The sequence below is a fragment of the Cavia porcellus genome, unplaced genomic scaffold (genome assembly GCF_034190915.1).
Source record: "Cavia porcellus strain 051 isolate PalLab524CR breed Dunkin Hartley unplaced genomic scaffold, mCavPor4.1 scaffold_9, whole genome shotgun sequence".
Taxonomy (NCBI): domain Eukaryota; kingdom Metazoa; phylum Chordata; class Mammalia; order Rodentia; family Caviidae; genus Cavia; species Cavia porcellus.
In genome coordinates this window covers 34,261,790-34,287,272 of record NW_026947492.1, presented here as the reverse complement: position 1 = coordinate 34,287,272, position 25,483 = coordinate 34,261,790, and the positions used below count along the sequence as shown (strand labels likewise).

The window sequence follows — 25,483 nt, the reverse complement described above, 5'->3', positions numbered from 1 at the left end:
GGTTTTTGAAGAGAGATGTCAGGCTATATGTCTGTATGCATCTAGGTTTCATCCGAATTACCCTAGCCCTGCGCAAAAGGATGAGGCTTGGAGGTCCCTTCCGACGCGGGGGTGGCCAACCTGTGCCGGGGGATGACCTCAGAGCCATGCACAGCGGGGTACAGACCACTGTAGTCACTTGGAAGACCTCACTGTCATTTGCTTGTAAATAAGAAAGGGGGAGATTTTGGGAGCCTGCCATGTTATTCATGAGAGCATATTCATAAGATGGCACCCGCCTGCCGCCTCCGCTGCTCCCCCACCCATCGTGTGCCCAAGATGGCACACACATCCTGCTTCCTGGTTCTTGCTCGGCTTACTGTCCCCGCCATATATGGTAATGATTGATTGCTTCCTTGTTGCCGCCCAATTGCCTGTCCCGTGTAATCCCATGATTGGATAACATTAGCTATATAAGCCCAAGTATAGGAAGTGCCCGACGCACAACACGGAAGAAGCCGTCGAGGACGGACATGTATTGAGGTTGCTGCCCAGTCAATAAAGGTGCTTGCAGAGGCTGAGTGTTCGTGTGCTCCATTCCGCGGGACGGAAGCGGCTCCGGACATTTTTCTAATCAGGTTGCACCTGCTGTCAACTTCTTGCTGATTGTAAGAGTCAATGCCTTGCAGTCATTGGGCAGTTCCTTTTCTCCCTCCAGGAAAGAGGGTTCTACCCCACCTCAGCTTTCTGTATTCTAACTCTTGTCCTCATTTCTTCATCTTCCATCCTGGCACCCAACCAGGAACCTGAAGGACAAGAAAACTCATCAAAAGCAGGTAAGAGGCCATCTCGGGGTGTGTGTGTGTGTGTGTGTGTGTGTGTGTGTGTGTGTGCAAACAAAACAGGCCCCTAATAGCAAAAAACACAAAACAGGCTCACGAAGAAGCATAGAGTATATTAATATATCAATAGTGATTCCTTCAAGTAGAAAACATTGGGCAAACAGGTTGTCAAGACAGCTGTATATAGAAATGTTTGCTGTATTATTGAAAGCAAAATATACAGGTGTAAAGATTTCTCAACTGATAAAATTTCTCACCTTTGTGCAAGAGACATATCTCTGGTTTCCAATACAAGGAATTGTGAACCCTGAGATATGGAGGTGTGTAGGGAAACAATTATATGCCCAAAATACTGATGCCCAATATACACCTGAGCATATTCCCATATTTACCTTTTCTTTGTGGGCCTTGAACAGGGAATGTCTTGATCATATGCCTGTTGAGATAATCAGAAGATTTGGCTTAGCAGTATATTAAAAGTGAACCCCGACTTCTGGGAGAACATGGCGCACAGATAGCAGTAGCTACAGAGGCTCTCTGAAAGACCCAGCTTAGAATTCAGGAATGGTGCAGAGTAAGGAATCATAAGCAAGTGGAGATATGCCCTGCTGACCCAAGAACGAACTGGGCTGAGAGAAACCAACTGGGAATGCAATCCTGGTGCTATAACAGGAACAGAAAAGCCTCAGTGTGGAAGCTGGAGCCCACGGCATTGGAAGCTGCGATTTGGGTTTCCCGCCATCACTGTGGCATCTACATCGGCTCAGCAGGGAGAGAGACGCACAGAAGCTCTGAGAACGGGAATCGGTGAACAGAGTTGAAAGTAGGATGGGCGGGGAGCTGTGCATTGACTTGCAGTGAGTGAGAGAAACTGGGTCTCTTCCACGGTTTAGGAGACTCCAACTGAGGACATTCTGGGACTGGGCAGACTTGCGGGAACAGGGCGCTGCAGTGACTTCAGCCACGTATCCCCCTCTCAAGCGGCATTGGTGAGAAGTGCCTAGCCTACGTGATGCTGCTGGCTGAGACCCAGTAGGCTAGCACAACCCAGATCCCAGAGCCTGAAGGTGACCTGGAGGGGTGGGCCCTGCATAGGCTGCTTGGTCTGCAACTTCCTGGTGTGCTGCAGTGGGCGGGAACACCTAGCCAGTGCAATTCAATCAGACTGTGGCTGACAGGGAAGGAAGCTGGGCCTCCTATATACGCTTGCATATATAAGGAACAAAGAATATGGGAAGAGGCAACAAGAAAGGGTCCTCGGCCCACAATCCTGAGAAAGAGGCAACAGCAGACACAGCACCAATATATATAAAGTGCTATCTCCAGAGCCTCATAGACAAGTTCAGGAATGAAGTTATTAATGACCTGAAGCTAGACATAAGTAGAATAGTTAAAGAAATGCTAAGCACCACCCAAGAAAAAACAGATGATGAAATGGAAACAGAAAAAGAGGGGAGAATTCTTTGATGGAGAAAATAGAAAAAGCATAGAATACATGACATTACCAGGAAACTAAAAACTCTATCGAAAACTGGCATAACAGCTTGAAAGAAACTAAGGACAGATTATCTGAACTGGAGGGCAGATTTGTAATATGGGAGCATGAAATGAAAAACTTAAAAATAACAAAGAAACAAACAGCAATAATATAAAGACTAGAAGATGATAAGAGGATCCATAACTTAAGGATTAAGAACATAAAAGAAGAAATAGGGACATAAACAAATGAACTACAAAAGCTACTCACAGAAATAATCCAGGAGAATTTTCCTAATTTAGCAAAAGGTAAAGATACTCAGTTGTATGAAGCATACAGGACCCCAGCCACCTACAACCCAAACAGAGCAACACCCAAGCATATAATAATTAAAATTTCAGAAATCCAATACAAGAACAGAATATTAAAGGCATCAGAGACAAGAAACAGATCACTTACAAGGGAACACCCATCACAATTACAGCAAATTTCTTGGCACAAACCATCAAATCACAAAGAACGTGGGGGGAAATAATTCAAACTTTGAAAGATAATAACCTCCAGCCAAGATTGATATATCCTGCACAACTATCCCTAGAAATTGATGGAAAAACAAGGTGCTTCCAGGATAAAGAGTAACTAGGGGAATTTGCAACCACCAGTTAAACTCTACAGAGAATATTGCAGGATATTCTAAAAAAGAAAAATATGAAGAATCCAGAAATAGTGGCAGAGAGACCACAATGAATGGAGCAGAAAACAAAATGAAGAAGACAAACTGACAACTAATGACAGAGAAAGAGCATAAGATAGATAATTATATTACTGAGTTTTGTTGGATCACTGAACAGAACTGTTTGCAGTCTCACTGTTGGAATGTCCACTTTATAAGCTTTAATTTTGTAACTTGAACAATTATTTCTAAGATGACAATATGTAATCCATTAATTAGTGATTTCCTACTGTTTTTTTCTGTAAATCTGTATAACTTGTACCCTTTCTCTGCTTTTTTTCTTTTTCTCCTTAAATAAAAGTTTTTTAAAAAGTGAACCCCAAGCAAAAAAAAAAAAAAAAAAAAAAAAAAACAGTGGAGAAACACTCCCCCAATAGAACCTGAACCCTCTAGTTTTGTTCAATCAGATAAGGAAGCAGCTGGGAGGGAGGAGGAACTTTGTCCACTGGAGTAATGTTTCCCCATGACTTTCATTTTACAACCACCCAAAACAAAACCACTTTATGCTACAGATAACTACTCCCACTTTCTCAGTTCAGAAAAGTTTTTCTGTGACACAGGCTGAGACTTCCACTTTCATGGACTAGAATTATCCTTTCTCTCTTCCTTGCAATCAACACTAGAAGAATCCAAGTGGGTAGAAGAATCCTTATAGGGTTTTCAACATGTCTACCCTTTTCCGGAAATGCAAGAACCCATTAATCCAGGACAAGTTCCACATCATCATGCAGCTGTACCCTAAAAATAACTTTAAAAAGGAGGCTAGGGATTTAGCTCAGTGCTGCTTGCAAGTGTGCAGTTGTGAGTTTGATCCCTGGTACCGATAAAAAACAAAAAGAAAAGAACGAAAACAAGTAACCACTAGCTATGGCCTCACAGTCCCTTTTACATTGGGTTTCATAGAGTTTATAGTACAAAAGGTTATGGCCCCTAATGATTGGAAAGGAATGGCTTAAAGCATGTTTAGGTCTGAGTGATTATTTATTGTGGAAGGGAATTTTTTTTGATTTATGAACAGATCAGGCTTCTTGCAATGCCACTCGCAATGTGGCCATTATAAAAGACATGTTAACTGAACAAGGTGCCTTTGCCACCACAAATAATCAACTTACTCCAAGCATATCAACAAATTAAAATAGCTGCCACAAGACTTGGTGGGAACTTCCTTCAAAGGGTGAGACATTCCTTGATCCAACTTCCATTCACCAGGATCCTTTTCAGGATTTTGCGGCACATTTATTGCAAACCACTAGGAGAATTATCAACAACACAGAGACTGGAAAGTTAATTGTTCAACAATTGGCCTTTGCAAATGCAAATAAATGGTGTAAAGAAGCTTTATGAGTTCATAAAAAACAGGCTACATGTCTCAAGTGGATCAAACTTGTGCAGACATTGGCCCTTCATATGTTCATGGAGGTGCCTTGGCAACAGCTATCATTCAGCCTACTCATCCACAGCCTTAGAAAACGGAAGGAACAAGGTTATTTGTTTCAGCTGTGGGAGTAGAGGACATCTTGCCCAAAATTGCTCTAATATTTGTTTCAGCTGTGGGAGAGAAGGGCATTTTGCCCAAAGTTGCTGTGTTACTCTTTTCAGCTGCAGGGTCAAGGGAAATTCTGCCCAAAATTGCTCTGCTGCACCAGGGGCAGCATAGTTACTATCTGCAAGTTATTCTTGTCCCCTTTTCTGCTGTTCAACAACAGTGACTGTGGCAATTTGCATCCTCTTGGCAATCCACATTGGCTAACATCACTAGTGTTATTGTCATTGTCCTCCAGACAATTTAATTCAATTTTCTTCCTTCTCACCCTTTGTCTTCCCTTCAGAAATAAGCTCAGTTCCTATAGTGAGAGGTGTCTCTGTTTTCACAGATGGTTCTTCTTTGGGTAGGGGAGGTTATGTAATGGCTTTTTCTTCTTGAATACAGGATGCAAGTTTTTCTTGTGCACAAAAGACTGAATTGCAGGCTGTCATATGGGCCTTGCAGGGTCATTCATCTACTGCTATTAACTGCTTTTCAGATGGTACTTTTGTTTGCAATGTGGTGTGCCTCATCCAAACAGCCACTATTCACATTGGCCAAGAAGATGTTTTTACTTTGTATCACTCTCTGATCTGTCATTTGATCATGCCATGTTCCCTATTTTATTGGTCATTTACATTCTCATTCTCAATTGCTGGGGCCTCTCATTGAGGGAAATGCTACAATACACAGATTACTGATTAGTGTCACTGTTACTCCTTTAGATGCCTTTCACTAGGCTTCTGACTCCCATGCCACTTTCCATCAAAATGCTCCAGCCTTATGGAAACAGTTCCTTTTAACCTGGAAAGAGACTCAACAAATTGTTAAACAGTGTTCCTCATGTGTGAGACATCTTCCCTCAGTCTGTATTGGAGTTAATCCTTGAGAGTTACACCCTAATCATCTCTGGAAAATGAATGTCACTAACATCTTGAGTTTGACTCTCTACACCGGGTCCATTTCAGTAGATACCTCCCTCAGGATTTATTTTTGCTTCAACCCACAATGGTAAAGCAACTAAACATGTCACTGCTCATTTCTTAGATGCTTTTGGTACCCTTGGCTCTCCATAGGGACTTAAGACTGACAATGGCCTGGCTTATACAAGTGCTGCTTTCCAAACATTTTGGAAACTTTCCACATTTCTCTTATCACAGGAATTCCCCATAATCCTTAAGGTCAAGGAATTGTTGAACATGTTCATTGTATGCTTAAAATTCAACTAAAAAACTAAAAGGGGAATCCTTCCCTATAAAACTGCATACCTCATAGTAGACTTCACTTAGCATTATATATTATTAAATTTTTAAATGCTACTAAGGATGGGACAACAGAAGCACAAAGACAGTTCAGTCAGGTAAAGGAAAAGTTAGGAAGAGACCTTGGAAAGATTCTCGTACTGGACAATGGAAGGGACCCCACTCGTTACTCATATAGTGTTGAGGGCATTCTTGTGTCTTTCCAGAAAACACTGAATGGCCTAGCTCGGTGCCAGAGCATGCTGTCCTGCTATATTATGGATCCAGACCTGGAGAAGAAGTTGGTTCCACCTTTCAAGAAACAGATGCTCAGTCCTGTGGTAGTGATCCTCAGAGACCATACCACAGCTGATAGATGAGGATGTGGCTAGATCCAACACGGGACCAATTAAAGAAATTGACCCAGGATGCCCTGGAGATGGTAATCAAAGATGGGAAATGGGTGTCTGAGTAAAAGTAAGTGCACCTTCCAAATTTTCTTGAGAGCTCTGCTAATTGACCTACAAAAAGTTATGAATAGTCTATAATTACAAACCTCTAAAATTATAAAAGATTTATTATAATTTTATTAAAAATATATTTGAGTGCACTCTGATTTTGAAAGCAGATGTCTATGTCTCTGTGTATCTGTTTGTTTGTCTGGTTGTCCAATCCCTAAGCAGCTGTTTTATTTGAGCTCAACAAATTTTTCTTCTTTTGGATTTTTGAATTTGGCTTATAGATAAATGTCATCAAAATTAAAGCTATGCTTCCACCCAAGTTGCCAACTGGTCAAAATGATGTTAAATTAGTTGTATAAGTGTAATGTATACTATTGTTTATGTATTATGAGTTTAGAGTCTCTATTGTTCAAAAATAATATGTTGGGAGCTGGAGATTTAGCTTAGCAATGTAAGTGCCTACTTTGCAAGCATGAAGTTATCAGTTTAATCCCTGGTACCAATAATAATAATAATAATACATTGAGTGTTGCAACTGGGCTCTCATAAGTCATGAAAAAAATTATTAAAATAATATAACAAAATTCCATTAGAGGTAGAAAAACTATTTGATAAGACTCCAGTTCATGAATAAGGAAACAGTTTTCTGGAAACAATTATCCAGTCCTTGTTCATTAACAAGAAGCTTTAATGATCTCCATAGCTTTATGGGAGATACCCAAAAAAAGTGCTACTTAAAATATATTATTGTAATACATTTACATTGGTAATTATCAAAAGGTTATGTTTTCTAGAAATAAAATAAGTTTTCCTGGTTTAAAAATTCCCTGACATAAAAAGGAAATAAGAAACAAAAGTTTTCTTATGGCTATGACACTTGATTGTTATTAATCTCATGGTTCATTAAATATATTCATAACTTCAGATGTACAGGTCTCCCAAAATGCAAAACTGGGATTGTTTATAGAGATAGACTAAGATTCAGATACCTGCCTTTCTCTTGTGCTCCAAGCCATTTGTTATTGGAGGTTCATGCCAAGCCAACATGAGGTCACCACTGGATAAATATTTTTAACAAAAACTTATGTGATATGTATAATATGTATGTTGCACTACATTTAAAGATGTTTAGACATTAAATAGTCTAGACAATGTCAGAAATTTCTTCAATGACATCCATTAAGCGGCAACAAGTTAAATACAAGCTTCTTTTGTACTACAGATGATTGACTGAAAAGGTTCTATGTCAAAATGGAAATTTGACCAGCTCAGTGTATCTTGAACTGGCCTGCACAGGTCTCACTGCTCCCTGCCGGGCTTGGCAGACTCTGGAGTTCTGGGTCAGCCAGCGCCATCTGTTCCAGACACTGGGTGACCTGGGGTAAGTGTCCCCTCACCATCCCCCCAAGCCTAGCTGGTTTGGGACCATTGCTCAGCCCAGGACAGGGAATTTCACAGTTTCCTGTTGCACTGGACCAGCTCAGTGGGTCTTGAACTGGCCTTCACAGGTCATGCCACTCCCTGCCAGGCTTGGTGGACACTGGAGTTCTGGGCCTGCCAGCGCCATTCATTCCAGACCTGGGGTGAGGGTCTCCCGCATAATCCCCTGAGCCCAGCTAGTCTGTGACCCTTGCTTGGCCCCAGACAGGGAACTTCAAGGCTTCCTGTTGCACTGGACCAGCTTGGTGGGTCTTGAGCCAGGTGTCCCACCCTCAGTGACTCTCTCTCAATGCGGGGAACTGGGCAGCTAGAGTCCCAGGAACTGAGGACATAGAAGATGATTTCCAACAGGCCCAGGAGAAGCCATGGAATAACACTTGAAACACAGAAATATAGGAAAATGACAAAACAAACAACCAAATTACAATCTCAAACATCCAGCCCATCCCAAGAAACCTTAGGAACTATGTACATAGAAGAAAATATATGCCATACACCTGAAATATCTGAAATAATAGCAACTGAAATAAAGAAGCAACTCCAGAAAGCTTTAAAGGAATTCAAACTAGAAATAATCTCCCAGGTAAAACAAGAAATGATAAAAGAAATGAAACAGATGCTAAACAGATCTAAAGAAGACACAGTTAAAAAAACTGGAAGAACTAAACAAAAATAATCCCTGTATGAACAATATAAGAAACAAACAGAACACATAAAGCAGATTCAAAGAGATATACAGGAAATCAAAAATTCCACTGAAAGCTGTAAGAACTGCCTCAATGAAAGTGAAGATAGAATTTCAGACCTTGAAGACAAGATTGCAGCGAGTGAACAGGAAAGGAAAGATCTTTTAAAACTAACAAGAAATCAGGAAATAATTCAACAGCTGCAAGATGATGCAAAGAAAAACAAGATGTGATTGATAGGGATAAATGAAAAAGAAGGGGACAACATAAAGGATGTCAAGAGGATATTTAGAGAAGCAATAGCTGAAAATTTCCCAAACACGAAAACGGAAACTGACATCAGGATCAGTGAAGCATATAGAACTCCAAATAGTCATAACCAAAATAGAACTACACCCAGACATATAATAATCACCATCCCAGAAATCCAACATAAGAATAGAATATCAAAAGCTGTCAGAGAGAAAAGACAGATCACTTATAAAGGAAAACCTATCAGAATCACAGCAGACTTCTCAGCACAAACAATAAAGTCAAGAAGAGCATGGAGTGAAGTATACCAGATCCTAAAGGAAAATGATTTCCAACCTAGACTGATGTACCCTGAAAAGCTGTCCTTCAAAATCGATGGAGAAATAAGATACTTCCATGACAAACAACAGCTGAAGAACTTCATGATCACCAAGCCAACCTTGCAAAGAATAATGAAAGACAGTTTAGATACACTTAGGGAAAAACCACTAAGCAAAGTAGACAAACAGAACAGAAAGATAAAAATGCAACAGCAGAAAGATAACATGTCAATAATAAACCAACATATAAAAGTTATAACCATAAATGCAAATGGTCTCAATGCACCAATTAAAAGAAACAGACTGGCAGAATGGATCAAGAAACAGCATCCAACCATATGCTGTCTACAAGAAATACATCTAACCCAAAAGGAAACTCAAAGACTGAAAGTCAAAGGGTGGAAAACAATATTTCATGCAACAGGGACCCCCAAAAAAGCAGGGGTAGCTATTCTGTTTGCAGACAATGTGAACTTCAAATGAAGAATGATCAGAAGAGACAAAGAAGGTCATTACATACTGGTTAGGGGAAAACTTCAAGAGGAAGAGACAACAATCTTAAATGTATATGCACCGAATTCCAGAGCACCCAATTATATAAAACAAGTATTAATAGCAATGAAAAACCAAATTAGCACTACCACAATTATAACAGGAGACCATAACACACCATTGACACCAAGGGAAAATCAACCAGATAGAAAATCAGAAAAAAAATAACAGAACTGAATCACACCTGTGAACAAATGGACATGATAGACATATACATAGTGTTCTATCCAGTAACATCAGAATACACATTCTTCTCAGCAGTACATGGGTAATTCTCTAAAATAGACCATATATTAGCTCACAGAACATATTTAAATAAATGCAAAAGAGTTGAAATTATCCCTTGCATGTTATCAGATCATAGCACCATGAAATTAGAAATTAATGATAAAAGATATTGCAAAAATCCCACAAGCACATGGAAGCTGAATAACACTCTTGAATAATCAGTGGGTCACAGGGGAAATTAAAAAATACCTACAAGCAAACGAAAATACAAATACAACTTACCGGAATCTGTGGGATGGAATGAAAGCGATCCTCAGAGGAAAATTTATTGCACTGAGTTCCAACATCAGGAAAACAGAATGAATACAAATAAATAACCTGATGTTATACCTCAAACAGCTAGAAAAAGAAGAGCAAGTCAAGCCCAAAGCCAGAAAAAGAGAGGAAATTATAAAAAATCAGAGAAGAAATTAACGCAATAGAAACTAAGAAAACAATCCAAAAAATCAATGAATCAAAGAGTTGGTTCTTTGAAAGAATAAATAAAATTGATAAGCCCCTAGCCAACATTATTTCTAAAAGGGAAGAAAAAGCCCAAATTCATGCAATAAGGAATGAAAAAGGCAAAATCACTACTGACTCTGTAAAATACAGAAGACCGTCAACACCTATTTCAAAAACCTCTACTCTCATAGGTTTGATAATACAGAAGAAATAGACAGATTCCTAGAAACATATCAAGCACCAAAGCTAGTCAAGAAGATGTAAAGCTGCTGAATAACCCAAGCTCTATTAATGAAATTGAAAACGTAATTAAGTCCTTAACTACAAAGAAGAGCCCAGGCCCAGACAGATTCATTGCAGAATTCTACAAGTACAAAGAAGACAATGCCGACACTCCTCAAACTCTTCAACGAAATTGAAAGGGAAGCAATCCTTCCTAAGTCATTCCTGGAAGCAAATATTACTCTAGTACCAAAACCTGAGAAAGACCCAACTATAAAAGAGAACTACAGACCAATCTCCCTAATGAACACAGATGCAAAAATCCTCAATAAGGCATTGGCAAACAGGATGCAGCAAATCATCAAGAAGATTATACACCATGACCAAGTGGGATTCATCCCAGGCATGCAGGGATGGTGCAACATATGTAAATCAATAAATGTAATCCACCATATCAATAAAACCAAAAGTAAGAATCACATGATCATTTCTATAGATGCAGAAAAAGCTTTTTATAAGGTCCAACATTCATTTATGATAAGAACCTTACAGAAAATTGGAACAGATGGTCTTTACCTCAATATAATAAAGGCCATCTATGACAAACCAACAACCAGTATCATAGTATATGGCCAAAAATTTAAGGCCTTTACCTTAAAACCAGGCACAAGACAGGGATGTCCCTTATCACCGCTCCTATTTATTATAGTACTGGAAATACTAGCCAGAGCAATTAGACAAGAAAGAGAAATAAAAAGGGTAAAGATAGGAAAAGAAGAAGTTAAATTATCATTATTTGCAGATGACATGATACTTTACATAGAAGACCCTCAAAATTTCATTGAAAGACTCCTAGATATAAGAAATAAATTCAGCAATGTAGCTGGATACAAAATCAATACTCAAAAATCAATAGCATTCCTATACATTAACAACAAAATCACTGACAGAGAAATAAGAAAAACCATACCCTTCACACTAGCATCCAAAAAAATGAAATATTTAGGAATTACTCTTACAAAAGAAGTGAATGACCTATACGGGGAAAATTATAATACACTAAAAAAAGAAATTAAAGAGGATCTCAGAAAGTGGAAAGACATCCCTTGCTCATGGATTGGAAGAATAAATATTGTGAAAGTTGCCATTCTCACAAAATTGTTATACAGATTCAATGACATCCCAATAAAAATATCATCAACACACCTCATAGATCTAGAGAAATGACTCCAAAAATTTATCTGGAGTGAGAAAAGACCTAGAATAGCAAAGACAATTCTAAGCAGCAAAGGCAAGGCAGGAGGTATCACAATCCCTGATTTGAAGTTATGCTACAAAGCAACTGTAGTAAAATCAACATGGTACTGGAGTCAAAACAGAGCTGAAGATAAATGGAATAGATTAGAAGATACAATCACAATTAAAAACACACTCAACCACCTTATCTTTGACAAAGTGGTCAAATATGTTCCCTGGAAGAAGGACAGTCTCTTTAATAAATGATGTTGGAAAAGCTGGCTCTCCATATGCCAAAAACTAAAACTAGACTCATGCCTATCACCATGTACTAAATTAAAATCTAAATGGATCAATATCTGAATATTAAAACAGAAATACTAAATCTATTGGAAGACAAATTGGGTAAAAACCTTGAAGACATAGGGGTAGATAGAGAATTCATGAACAGGACACAAACCACATGGGAAGTACTTCTCAGAATCAATAACTGGGATCATGTCTCATTAAAAAGTTTCTGCATGTCAAAAGAAATCTCCAACATAGTGAAAAGAAAACCCACAAACTGGGAAAAAAATCTTAGTGAACAAGGACTTCTGTCTAAAACATATAAAGAAGTTTTAAAAATCAGACCCTCAAAATTCAAAGAAGCAATCCAAAAATGGGCATCTGAGATGAATACACACTTCTAAGATGAAGAAATACAAATGGCAAATAAATACATGAAAAAATGTTCATCATCATTACCCATTAGAGAAATTCAAATTAAAATAACACTGAGATTCCATCTCACTCCAGAAAGAATGGCCAAGATCAAGAAAACCAACAACAACAAATGCTGCAGAGGCTGTGGGGGAAAAGGAACTTTCCTGCACTGTTGGTGGGAGTGTAAACTGGTGCAACCATTGTGGAAGTCAGTTCCATCTATTCCACTTCTAGGCATATTGCCAGAAGAACTGAAAGCATCATACCACAGTGATATATGTGCACCTATATTTATAGCATCACAATTTGTAATAGCCAGATCGTGGAAACAACCTAAGTGTCCATCAACTGAGGAATGGATAAAAAAGTTGTGGTATTTTTATACAATGGAGTACTACTTGGCTATAAAGAATGATCACAGTGAGATATTTATAAATAAATGGGTACAGCTTAAGACCATACTCATAAGTGAAATAAATCAAACTCACATGTATAAATACTGAATAGTTTCCCTAGTGTAAGAAATGATAAAAATACATAAAAGTATGTGGTAATCATGATTCCCCATCATGTTACTTTGAAGCCTTATGTTTTCATTCATTAATTAGAATGATTTTATTCTGGGTTTTTCGATTTTATTGTTGTGATGGTATGAACAGCTATTTTGAAGAAAACAAGACATCATAGTAGCTAGTGCTGATTTAATATCATCTTGTTTTGTAGTCCCATCAAGCTTTTATTCTTCTGTCTTCATCGGTCTTATCATGTTGTATCTTATTGGATTTTATTATATGTGATAGTGCAAACAAAAACTTTTATAAACAAGAAGATAATATTGAAACCATTGTTCATTTTCTGTTAGTTGGTTCTAAATACCCTGTAATACTTTCATTCTCTTGAATGGTTTTACAATGTCTTGATACGTTTGATGCTATAGTATATGAAGTTACACTCATATATTTCAAGGAAAGAGACACTATGGTAACTACTACTATGTCAGGTTATCTTGTGGTGAAACACAATGTTGCTTAATTGTTCTCTTCTGCCTTGTGCTGTTGTGTTGTTATGTCCTCTTTTATCTCAATCTCCTTTTTTATTTATTTTTTATTTTTTAAGGGAAAAAATAAATAAAAATAGCATGATATAGTAACCATTTTGATTTCCTATTAACTTGATTTGAAGCCTTGTGTTGCTCTCACCATCTTGTTTTGACTGATTTTACTCTATTCTGTTTTGCTTGATAGTATAAAGTTTGAGGGTATACGCAACTACTTTGAAAACAATAAGATTCACTATGATGCCCATTCTGGTTTGACTATTATCTTCCTTTGAAGTCCTGTAATGTTTCCAATGTTTTGATTTTATTAGTTTTGTTCTGTACTTTTTTGTTCAATTTTATTATAACTGATGCTATAGGCAATTCTTTTTAAGATAGCAAGAGGCATTATGGTGACCATTGTTGATCACCTTGTATTCTGTTTTTCCATCATGTACTATTGTCCATCCTTTTGATTTGACTGACTCTGTTTTGTTTTGTCACATTTGATTTTATCCTCTTCAAAAAAAAAGTAATAAGAACTGTGGGAGGAACAAAACCCAAGATGTGTAATTGTCATTGTAAAAAAGAGAGGAAAAGAAAGTGCTCTAAAGGATATAACTGCGGGTATATTTAAGTGTATAAGATAGATAATCATATTACTGAGGTTTTGTTGGAACATTGAACAGAACTGTTTGCAGTCTCACTGTTTGAATGTCCACTTTGTATGCTTTAATTTTGTGGCTTGAACAACTATTTCTAAGATGACAATATGTAATCTATTAACTAGTGATTTCTTTTGTTAACTTTTTTTATTTAAACAGAAAGAAACAAAAAATGGAGAAAAAAGGTATAAATAATACAGAATTACAGAAAAATAAACAGTAAGAAATCACCAGGTGATAAGTTACATATTGTCATCTTAGAAATAGTTGTTCAGATTACAAAATTAAAGTATGTAAAGTGACATTCAAATAGTGATTTCTTACTGTTTATTTTTTTCTTTGAAAGTATGTATTATTTCCACCTGTTTTCTGTGTTGTTTAGTCTTTCTTTAAATAAATTTTTTTAAAAAGACACTACAGTACCCAGTGCTTATCCTGGAGTATCATGATGTGAAATTCACCAATACTATTTTCAGAATGTATTTCACCAATACTTTGTTCAGATTGACTTTAGCCTCCTTTAGTTTGTTTAATCTCAGCATAAATGAAGATATGGATAACTGCATGTATGTTGAAGTGTATAGGATTGATAACCATATTACTAAGTTTTTGTTGGATAGTTGAACAGAACTGTTTGCAGTCTCGCTGTTTGAATTCCCACTTTATATGTTCCACTTTTGTATCTTGAATAATTATTTGTAAAAGGACAGTATGTAAACATTAACTAGTGATTTCTTTTTTTTTTTTTTTTTGCTTATTTTTTCTCTGAATGTATGTATTATTTCTACCTATTTTCTGTTTTGTTTAGTCTTTCTTTAAATAAAATTTAAAAAAAGAAAAGAATACCCACAAGATGTATAAAACAATGTCATAGTAATATTCTAACTATAAAAGAGATTCAAGTTACTGACACCTTCTAATAATTTCTTGCTATATTGGTACCTGACTATAGTTATGGGTTAATAGTCTCTATACAGTTAAATTGTTGAGTGCAGGGACCTGAAATCCTTGGACTGGGAATCTTTAGCCTAAATGAGGAAGTGAACTCATAATGGAAATTATTCAAGAAGGAGGAGGCCTTTACAGGAGTAAAGCTTGGCTGGGGAAAAGTGGAGAAGAAAAGCCCTCTACAAAAAAAAAAAAAAGTCTTCTGCAGAGTCTTCTTAACATAGCTGCTCCAACTCCAACTGACCACCCATAATTTGCAACTGCAAAGCAGAACAGGGAGAGATGTGGTGAGTGGCTGAGATCCATCACAAATGCAAGATTAAAGCAAGGCCAGCCTGAAAACCAGACAGCTGGAGGCAAGTCAAACAAACGAGTTGCTAGGCAGATCCTTTCTCCTATTAGGATAGGGGTTTCACCTGTTACCAAGCTCTTGCTGATTATATAAATAAACACACTACAATTGTTGGCCATTTCCTATTCTCCCACCAACAAAGACGGCTCCGTCTGACCACAACTTTCTGCATTCTGATTCACCCTGTCCTCCCTCTGGGAATTTCAAGAGCTGCACTGGACAAAGCAATCAATATGTAACCTAGTTAAAGAAACACTTTAGATTATTGTGCAACATTTTATTATATGTTTAGGGGACAAACATGCACATCTTGTAGTGACTAGTTCTAGATAATATACACACAGAACCCAAAGTAGACAACAGAAAGTGTATACCATAAAAGCAACAATGCATAATACCTAGAATATTTGTATAGGCATAATACCTAGAATATTTGTATTTATATGTATTTGGGGACAAAATACATGTGAGTCTGAAGTATATCTAACTTGTAAAAGTTTACAGAGTTAAAATTATATAAGCCTAATGCATGCAGAGTAAATAACCCATAAGTTGTCCTTTTTATACAATATATATTACATCTGAACCTTAAAAATAAAGTAATATATTTTAAAGTCTAGGATTCTGATGCTACCTGACTTGCCTTCGTTTCTCAGAACTGTTTTTGCTATTCTAGGTCTCTTCTAGTTCCAAACAAATTTTAGGAATATTTTCTCTTCTTCAGTGAATTATTCTAGCATTTTGATTGGGATTGCATTAAATCTGTATAGCAACTGAGGGAGTATGGCCACTTTTACTATGTTGGTTCTTCTTACCCATGAGTAAGGGATATCTTTCCATTTTCTGATATCCTCTTGGATCTCCTTTTTTCAGAGTACTGTAGGTTTCAATGTAGATTTTTTTATTTGCTTTGTTAAATTGACTCCTAAGTATTTTATGTTTTTCAATACTTTTGTGAAAGCAAAGGTTTCACTAATTTCACTCTCAGTGAGTTTGTTACTTGTGTAAGGGAATGCTACTGATTTTTGAATGTTGACTTTGTATCCAGTTATATGATTGAATCTGGTTATTAAATCTATAAGTCTTCTGGAAGAGTTTTTGGGATCTTCTATGCAGAGTATCATGTTATCTTCCATCCTATTATACTACATAAACTTAGTAAGGGAATATAAATTTTACTTCAAAGTTAAAAACTAAGTTAATACAAAGACTTTTATCCAGCTATGATGCTAATTATTAGTCTTCTTTATGTTACATATATGTTCTCCAAGTGTGTGTCTTCTAAAATGCAAAGGTTAGTAAAACCTTACCATTCTAGTGTCATCAATTAATATGATCTGTAATGATAGACTTTTCAGGCTTATGTTTCTAAGTTACAAATTGTGCTATAATAATTAGGTGCACCTAAACACTGTGCATTCTGGGCAGGGATGCTCAAATAATTAAAAGACAGGACATTAGTCACCTTAAAAATTACATCTGCAAGTATTTTAGTCAATTTTGCAAACATACCTTTTTAGGTGACCAATGCCCAATCTTTTAATTACTGGAGCATCACTCCCCCATATACCCTCAAGTATCCCTATAGTAAAGATTTGGTTTCTCATATAAGTCTACCTATAAGATTAAAATGCCTATACAAATATTCTAGGTATTATGCATTGTTGCTTTTATGGTATACACTTTCTGTTGTCTACTTTGGGTTCTGTGTGTGTATTATCTAGAACTAGTCACTACAAGATGTGCAGAACTAGTCTGCACATCTATAAAACAGAGGACAGATTCCAGATTTGGAATAATGTTGTGAGAATTTAATGGTTTGTTGGTCAAAGCATAAATATCTTTATTTAGTTTATTCCTTGGCCATTGTTATAATTAAACAAGAAGACATAGACTTTTTAAATTTTATTTTGAAAGTAGTAAAAATGCAACAGCGCAAGACAAAACAAAGCCAATCGTGACAATGCAGTGAAACTGGTACAGGATTTCACAGTAGGATACTGGAATAGTAATAATATGTACTATGGCATATCTCTTTAACTTCACAATAATTGTCCAGTCAATTAGGTATAGCAAAATCAAACCAAAAATAGAACATTATAAAACTGAGAGTACTGAATAGAGCAAAGGAAACACAACAAAACAGTGAAAACAACCTTTGCCTTCAAACAGAAGATAGAAGGAAATCCCCCATATTTGCTATACTGAATATGGTCATCCTCCCAAGAGATGCTGAGACATCTATCCCCAGTAGCTATGGGGAGAGGGAGCGGGTGCTTGATTTTCAGCCCGCATGGCAGTAGGCTCACAGGTAATGGTTCTCCTCCAGGCCCACACTGCAGGTGCTTACCAAGAGGGTGGGTGAATAAGCTGCCTGAGTCCTACCATGGCTGGATCTCAGGAGTGCAGGTTTTCTCCTGGCCCTCGCCGCGGCACTTACCAACAGGGTGGATGAATAAGCTGCCTGAGTTCCACTGTGGCCAGATCTCAGGAGTTCTGGTTCTCCTCCTGGCCCACGCCACAGGCGCTTACCAAGAAGGCAGGTGAATAAGCTGTCTGAGTCCCACCATCGCCAGATCTCAGACATAGACTTTTTTATTGACAAATACGAATGGAGTCAGTATGCTCTTAGACACCCCCCACCCCGTTCTTCTTAGATAAACATATCAGGACATATAGAAGTTAATATTAAAAATAAAAGGCTCAAGCCAAATGCTGTCTAATTTTATCTACTACCAATTTCAGTGGCCACTATGCATTGTTATTCTCTTTTAATTTGTAGCCCCTACTTGTTTAATATGCTTGCAAAGTTTGCATCTTCCAGGCCTCTTCAGCTCCAAGTCTAGCAGATGTTCACCTATACTATTACCAAACCAAAATATGTAGATACTCCTAACTCTGCCTTTCACAATACTCTTAACAATATCCATCATTCTTATAGCTCCTGTCCTCCATTTAGCTAAAATGCCTTCCTCATTATGCCCACTAGCATTTTCCTCCATTATGGCAAACCATCAAAATACACCACCAATGAAAGTTGCATATGTTTCTTTTACTAACAGTGAAGGAACATTTGTTCCAGGATAGTGAGTGATTCAGTTCCAAAACCCTTTCCTATAACCTGCCTTTTTTCAGTCCATACAATTTCTGGTGTCAGTTGTTGCAGCAATTCTCCAGAGTCTAACTCTCTAACACAACGTATTTTTAGAGATATCACCCATGAATTGTCTCAGGTATTGACTCAGGGGATGAACCTGACTCAGGAAAGATAAATCAAACATCAATGCAAGTCCAATAGATCTTCTAAGCAAACTGAGGGCAGCTCAAGGGTGATGGGTGCACGCCAGGGTTATCCTTTTTGGGCTATTATGGCCTGGCTTTATCTCCACCCTACTTAGTCTCTGGTTATAGGTCTCCCCAGCAAAACACTAGGTGAAGATGCATGCTACCATGGAGGCTGACCCTAAGAGAGAAGACAGCCAGAAGCTGCCTATGCACTGCTCTTTCCACTGCTGGGCTGTTAAATACATACATGAAAGGTAATCTGAGCTGCACAACTCATCTGCCACACAATGGCAGGGGAGGAAGTTTAGGAAAGGGAAAGTTCATTTTCCAAAACAAATTCAGGATATTTAAATTGCTATTTAAAGTTGGCAAACTATGAAGATGATGTACAGGATTGGATTAAAAGATATGAAGCTGCTAAACCAAGTGAGTACTAAATTTTAGCACAGACTTTTTTAGTAATATGGGTATAATTACCAGATTATAGATTCAACTATAAAAGCTGAAAGAGTTGAGGTTGCTTTCTTGCTTCTCAGCTAATTGATAGAAATCTTAACTCAAAGGTGGCCCAAGCTATGTTCTGTTATATTATAAACAAAGAAATCCTCGAGTGGATTTACCACATAAAAACCAGACAATCACCATCTACTCTCAACTATCTTATTAACAGACACTGAAGGCACACCCTCCCATCAAGACATAAAAGAGAAGCATGCAAGCATCTTTGCAGTAATACAATACTGGTTCTTTGTATATTTTAAAATTAAATGATCTCTCTCATTTCTATGGTAAAAGATGATTCAATCTCAAGAGAAAGGCTTTAATAGACAGCACTTGATTTGTTCACTCTCTCATCAGTGGGACAAAATAGCTAACACTCACTGTAGGAGATGACCTACCTGGGCAACTCCCTATGAATGCAGAACAATTGCTTTGGCATTAGTTGAATGGATCCCTGTCTCAGTGTGCTGATATGCACAGAGCTGTTTCCTTCTCCCGTTAATTAGCTCTAAGCAATGCAAATAAGGCTAGCTAAGGTACTGATATGTAATCTTTGAGGCCCACCAGCTTCCTGTTTCCTCTCTCCTTGTTCCCTATAAAATAATTGAACACAGTGGGATGGCAGAGCCAAATAGCTCCAGGAATATAAACAGAGCATGAGCCTCAAAATAAGAGGCTGTAACTTCCCAGTGTACCAAAGTTTACATATCAGAAACTGAAGCAACAGCCTCCTAAGTTCATTCATATGCTATCCCAATTGAGTTGTGCAGGTTGGTCTTTCTGCATATCTTTCTCCCTGCATATTGCAGAAGTGCTTGCTCTCCTCCTGGCTAGCTCAGCTCATCTTGCTCACATAATTCCCACCATCTTCACTGTCACTCATCCTTGAACCACTCCCTTCTTCACAAGGTAAATTCTGGGAGAGGCCTTGAATCAGAGTCTTGGTTTGCATATCCTCACTTGGATTGGGCTTAAGATCCCTTGGCTGCCCATAACTTTGAATATGTCTTACTCTTGCTGTGGGTTGCACTGGAGGTGGTAGATTGGAATTAACTCACTAGAATTCTAATAACACTTCTATGGTATTATAATTATAACTTTCCAGATTGTGAGGCAGATTGGATTACAATATTTATTTGGGTTACAATAACTCACAATTAAAGGAAAAAAGGTTTATTTTATCTCACTGGATTCAGTCCATGGTAAACAGGTTTCAGGTCAGAAAGAGCCTAGTGAAAGACCGTGTTAGAGAAAAATGGTTCACCCCACTGTGGCCAGGAAGGAGAGACACACAGAGAGAGAGAGACAAAGAGAGAGAGAGAGAGACAGAGACAGAGACAGAGAGACAGAGAGAGAAAGAGAAAAGAAGGAGGAAGGGAGGGAGGGAGGGGGAGAGGGAGAGGAAGGAGAATAAAGATGAGGAAAAGGCATCAGCACACTAGAACATCCTTCTAGGTCATGCCCCCAGTGACCCACCCATACCAACATGCCCAACCTTCTAACAGCTCATTCAGTTATGAATTTATCAGTAGGTTAAGTCACTAGTGAGTTTAACCCCTTCAGTCAAATCACCTCCCCAAAGCACCACTCTACATATATGATACTTTTAGGATACAGTTTAAAATGTGCAGATTCTGTCTACATATCCCCATTATGACAGAAATCCACAGTAGAATCCTGATTCTCCTGGAATTGACTTAGCCTTGACAGTTTCAATAGTTTTCATTAGAGAATGCTAATGGAATGAATCACCATGCTAATCGAGATATTAAGGTAGTGTTAACATTTTATTAACACAAAACTTCAATACCAGTTTTCTGCCTTTTATAGAAATAATGCTTCTTTGGTTCTGTTATTTGAACATAAGATTACTAGGTTCAAAATATGTGGAAAATGCAATTTGCCTTTATTTGTATAACATTCTGTAAATTGAGAACAAAAGTCTGATTTCAGCATCTAATGTAGAGACTGTAGGCCTCCACCAAATCACAATTGTGTACATTTATAAACCAAGACCCCTTTGACAAGCGAGACCAGCAGTAGTACCACATACAGACAGCAAAGGCTGCACAGCTTCAGTGGGCACCATGCACTGGTATAAGTTTCCAGCAAAAGGCAACAAATCTTCTTGAGGATTGAGTGCTGTGTTCTTGCCAATCCAAAGTCAGTACTGAAAGACAGACAGACGTGATGGAAAACACCACCTTAACATCTCAATTTGCATGGCAATCCATCCCATTGACATTCTCTAATGGAAACTACAGAAATTTTCAAGGATAACTGAGCAATACTCAAATTTTTCAGAGGCTAATAAACACTGATTCTGATAGTTAGTTCCCAGAGAACCAGAAATCTACTGTTTTCTGTCATAATGGAGCCATGTAAGAATCAAAAGACAATTGGATTATTGACCCATGAGCACCTTATTGTAAGCCCACTCACTGGCTTGAAGTTGTAGCATAGTTACTGCCTAGTTTGCCAATGTTTCACTGAGATGGATAATCTCATCAATCAACAAAATTTTCATATAAATTTAAGTCCATTAAGACCAGTAGCTGGGAAAATAAGGAATTATCATGTTAGTGTTTAAGCTCCACTAATAAATCAAATGCTATGCTTCACCCATAATAGTGCTACATTCTTAAAATTTGGAACAAAACCAGAGTTAATAATTTATATTAAAATCTTTATTTAATTTTCTTTTTTAGCCAATGCAGAGTATAGATGATTCCTAGAAGATGAGGCAGAAATATTTTCAGTTTAGTCAAATGGAAACTCCCCTTACTACTCCGGTTCATGAAAACCTGACAGCATCTAATTGTAAGCAACTGCAACCCTCTGTCTAAAGGTTTTCTTTTGCTACCAGAGCTCATTTTGCCAAGTACAGAACAGGGGTTACCAAGATGAAGACAAGGGATAATATACCTATAGATTAGCCATCAATTAAGGACTTACAGTATCCCTGCCTGGGATAACTCTGAGATGATGTGTTCACTCCTTCCCAGAGTTCTCCAGGGGAACTGAGACTCAAGTGTCTATAGAAGTAACCTGTGTGAAAACACATCCTTTCCTGGATTCCTTCTCTTCTTGTTTCATTCAGTTTCCTGCTTGCTTGTTTTTCTTTCCTGAGATTCTCTTCCCAATAACTACTTACATTCAAATCTTTCTCTTACCAGAGTCAGGGAACTCTCTTTCAGATGGAAACAACAAATTGTAAGTCATCTTTACAATTAAAGGAAACACTCAGGGAACTTCCCAAGACTTCATTTATAGCATCAGTTTATTATAGAAATTCAGGAATAACAATATCAAGGCAAAAAACATAAAATGATAACCTCAACTTGTGAGGTTTATTTCTAATATGAAGACATTGTACCCTTCTCAATTCATAATTATACCAAATGTTAGTGCTACTATCTCTTATGATACTGTTGCACCTGAGTGTCAGTGATATCCTAGCTTTGTTCTTGGCTGAGTTTAAGTTCTTATCAGAGCCATTCTTACTGTCAGTTGACCTCCCCTAGAGGAAATCACACACACCTTGAAAGTAGACTTCAACCAAAGTACTACGTGGCCCTTTCTCTTCCCTGTAACCACATCTCCTTCTGCTCTGCCTAAAACCCTATAACACAATTCCATAACACCAACCACTCCATTATAGACCCAAATTCCATTACCCACCACTACCAGCTCTGAGGCAACCAAATGCTCTGACTTGGAAAATCTAGAAGCACTCACCCATTTACTACCTGACAGCCCCTCCATATTGGATAGGAAGAAAGATGTAAGGAACATAGACACCAAAAAAATTGATAAGGGGACCATAAATTAAGCTTCAATGCATGTTACTATAATTTATTTTTATTTTACTTTATTTTATTTTATTTTTTGATACTGGGAATCGAATTTAGGACCTCACACTTACCAAGTAGATGCTTGTTGCATTAAGCTAGACCCAGCCCATAAATATGTAGAAGTGTGAAATGAACTACTTGAATTTGTTTAAGTTCTTTCAGTTTACTCTATAGTTCTTGTTTCACCTCTTCCTATGTTTTTTGTTTTGTTTTGTTTTGTTTTGGTACCAGGGATCAAACTCACAACCTCATGCTTGCCAGGCAGGTGCTTATGCAACTGAGCTAAATCTCCAGCCCCATATTACTGTAATTTTAAGAAAAGAGCATCTACTATCTGAACAAATTGAATGCCTTCTATTATACCTAGTATTAGGAACATGGTAAGATGATACTGCAGACATTTCAAATAAACTTGTCCAACTCTAGTAAAGGCCTTGGAATGATATTAACATAAAGGGTAAGATTTGAATTCTCACTTTAAACATAAGAGAAACTTAAATTCATCAAATGAATTTGTTTTAATGATAGTTTCTATAAGCTTTGAAGAGAAACAAATTATCTTCAATTATGATTGAAAACTGAAATTTTACGGCCTATTACAGGACTGGAATAAAGGAAAAAAAGAGGATAAAGAAGAATAAAAGGCCAATGGGAAAAAAATGGTAGCCTGCATTATTATATTCAAGTTTCTTATGATGTATTATTTTTATATATATATATCAGAATTTGGCTTGCTAAAAAAGTTAATTATTAATTAAAATAAAACAACAACAACAACAACAAAAACATGGCCTATACATCACATTCTAAGGCTTAGATTTTATCTGCAGAATCCTATGAAAGAGGGTGGAGACACTGCCAGGAAATACCCCTAAGCTGTCCCTGGACCTCATGCTGCACTGGTGGCCCTTTCATCACAGGCTCACATTTTACTGTTTTTAAAGACATCATCCTGACCCTGCTCAAGCTGATGAAACAGCTCTTCTACAGCAAATTAGGACAGAGTAAGCCTAGATAAATATTGAGAATGACCTACCAGTGCAAAGAGAACCTACCAAACTCAACTTCTTTATGCAATACTCTATACTCACACGGTATTTCTACTACCAAAAAGAGTTCCTAAGAAAAACACAGACACAGGAAAGGATATAAACAACCTGAGGATGCAAAAAAAAACAAGTGTTATCAAGCTTGTTCTCAAACCAAAGCTCCCTTAAACTGGAATTATTCAATGGGCTCCGGGAGGAACTAAGTCAGGTTCATTATGGTACCTCTAAAGGAAGCATGAGTGAAGTTGTGGCTGAAGTCCAGAAAAGATGTCTGTGCTGCTAAATAGGTTCTGATGTCCTGAGACTGTGGAGTGAGGAAGATGTGAAGAGAGGGGAGGGAGGAAGAATATTGATGAAACAGGAAAAATGAAAATGGATCGCACAAGAGTGTGGGGGTGGCAAGTTCACATAATAGGGCTATTCCCCAAGAAGCCAGTAACCAATTCCAAACAGCAGAATTGCCATTTTCAATTAGCTATGGCCATTCAAAAGAAAAGTCCATGCAGAATTTGGGACCAGATAAAAGAAGAAATTGCAAACATAATGAAAGAATTGCTCAGCATATCTAAAGAAGACATAGATAAAAAAGAGGAACATATGAAAATAATGGAAACCTTGAATGAACAAAATAGAAAGGAATTACATGCATGAAACAGATTCAAAGAGATATTCAGAAAATTAAAAAGTCAATTGAAAGTTGGCAAAATCTCTTGAAGGAAACTGAAGACAGACTTTCAGACCTTGAAGATAGGATTGCACCTAGCAATTGTAAAAGGAAAGCTCTCTTAAAAATAACAAAGAATCAGGAAATAACAATTCAATGGGGGCAAGATGACACGAAGAATCATAATCTAAGAGTGATAGGTATCAGTGAAGAAGCAGGGGTCATCACAAATGAAATTAAAGGGCAATTTACAGAAGTAATAGCAGAAAACTTCCCAAACATGGGGAAAGCGTTTGGCATACAGATAAGTGAGACATATAGACCTCCCACTAACCAAAAGCAAAGTAAATCTGCACCAAGACATATAATAATCAAGATGCCAGAAATTCAGCACAAGAACAGAATATTAAGAGCATGGTAGAGAAGAGAGACAGATCATCTATAAAGAAAAATCAATCAGAATCACAGCAGACTTGTTAACACAAACCATCAAGTCAACAAGAGTTTGGAGTGAAGTTTTTCAAATCCTGGAAGAAAACAACTTCCAACCCAAATTGATGTATCCTGAAAAACTATCTTTCAAAATTGATGGAAAAATAAGATACTTCCATGATAAAGAACAACTGAAGGAATTCATGACCACCAAACCAACTCTACAGAGAGTGCCAAAGGATATTCTAAAGAGAGATAAAGCTGACCATGGTTCCAGGAACAGCAGCAGAGGAG

General features: G+C 37.5%; 1 long non-coding RNA gene across 1 annotated transcript in view; it reads right to left on the bottom strand.

Moving 5' to 3' along the window:
* Positions 1-228: 228 nt before the first annotated feature.
* The window catches only part of LOC134477548 (uncharacterized), a 46,650-nt gene continuing 21,395 nt past the window's right edge, over positions 229-25,483 (bottom strand). Inside the window, exons 2-3 of the long non-coding RNA XR_010049566.1 lie at positions 1,214-1,257; positions 229-785 (exon numbers count right to left, since the gene is read on the bottom strand). This is a non-coding gene — a long non-coding RNA (uncharacterized LOC134477548). The remainder of the gene's footprint in view (positions 786-1,213; positions 1,258-25,483) is intronic.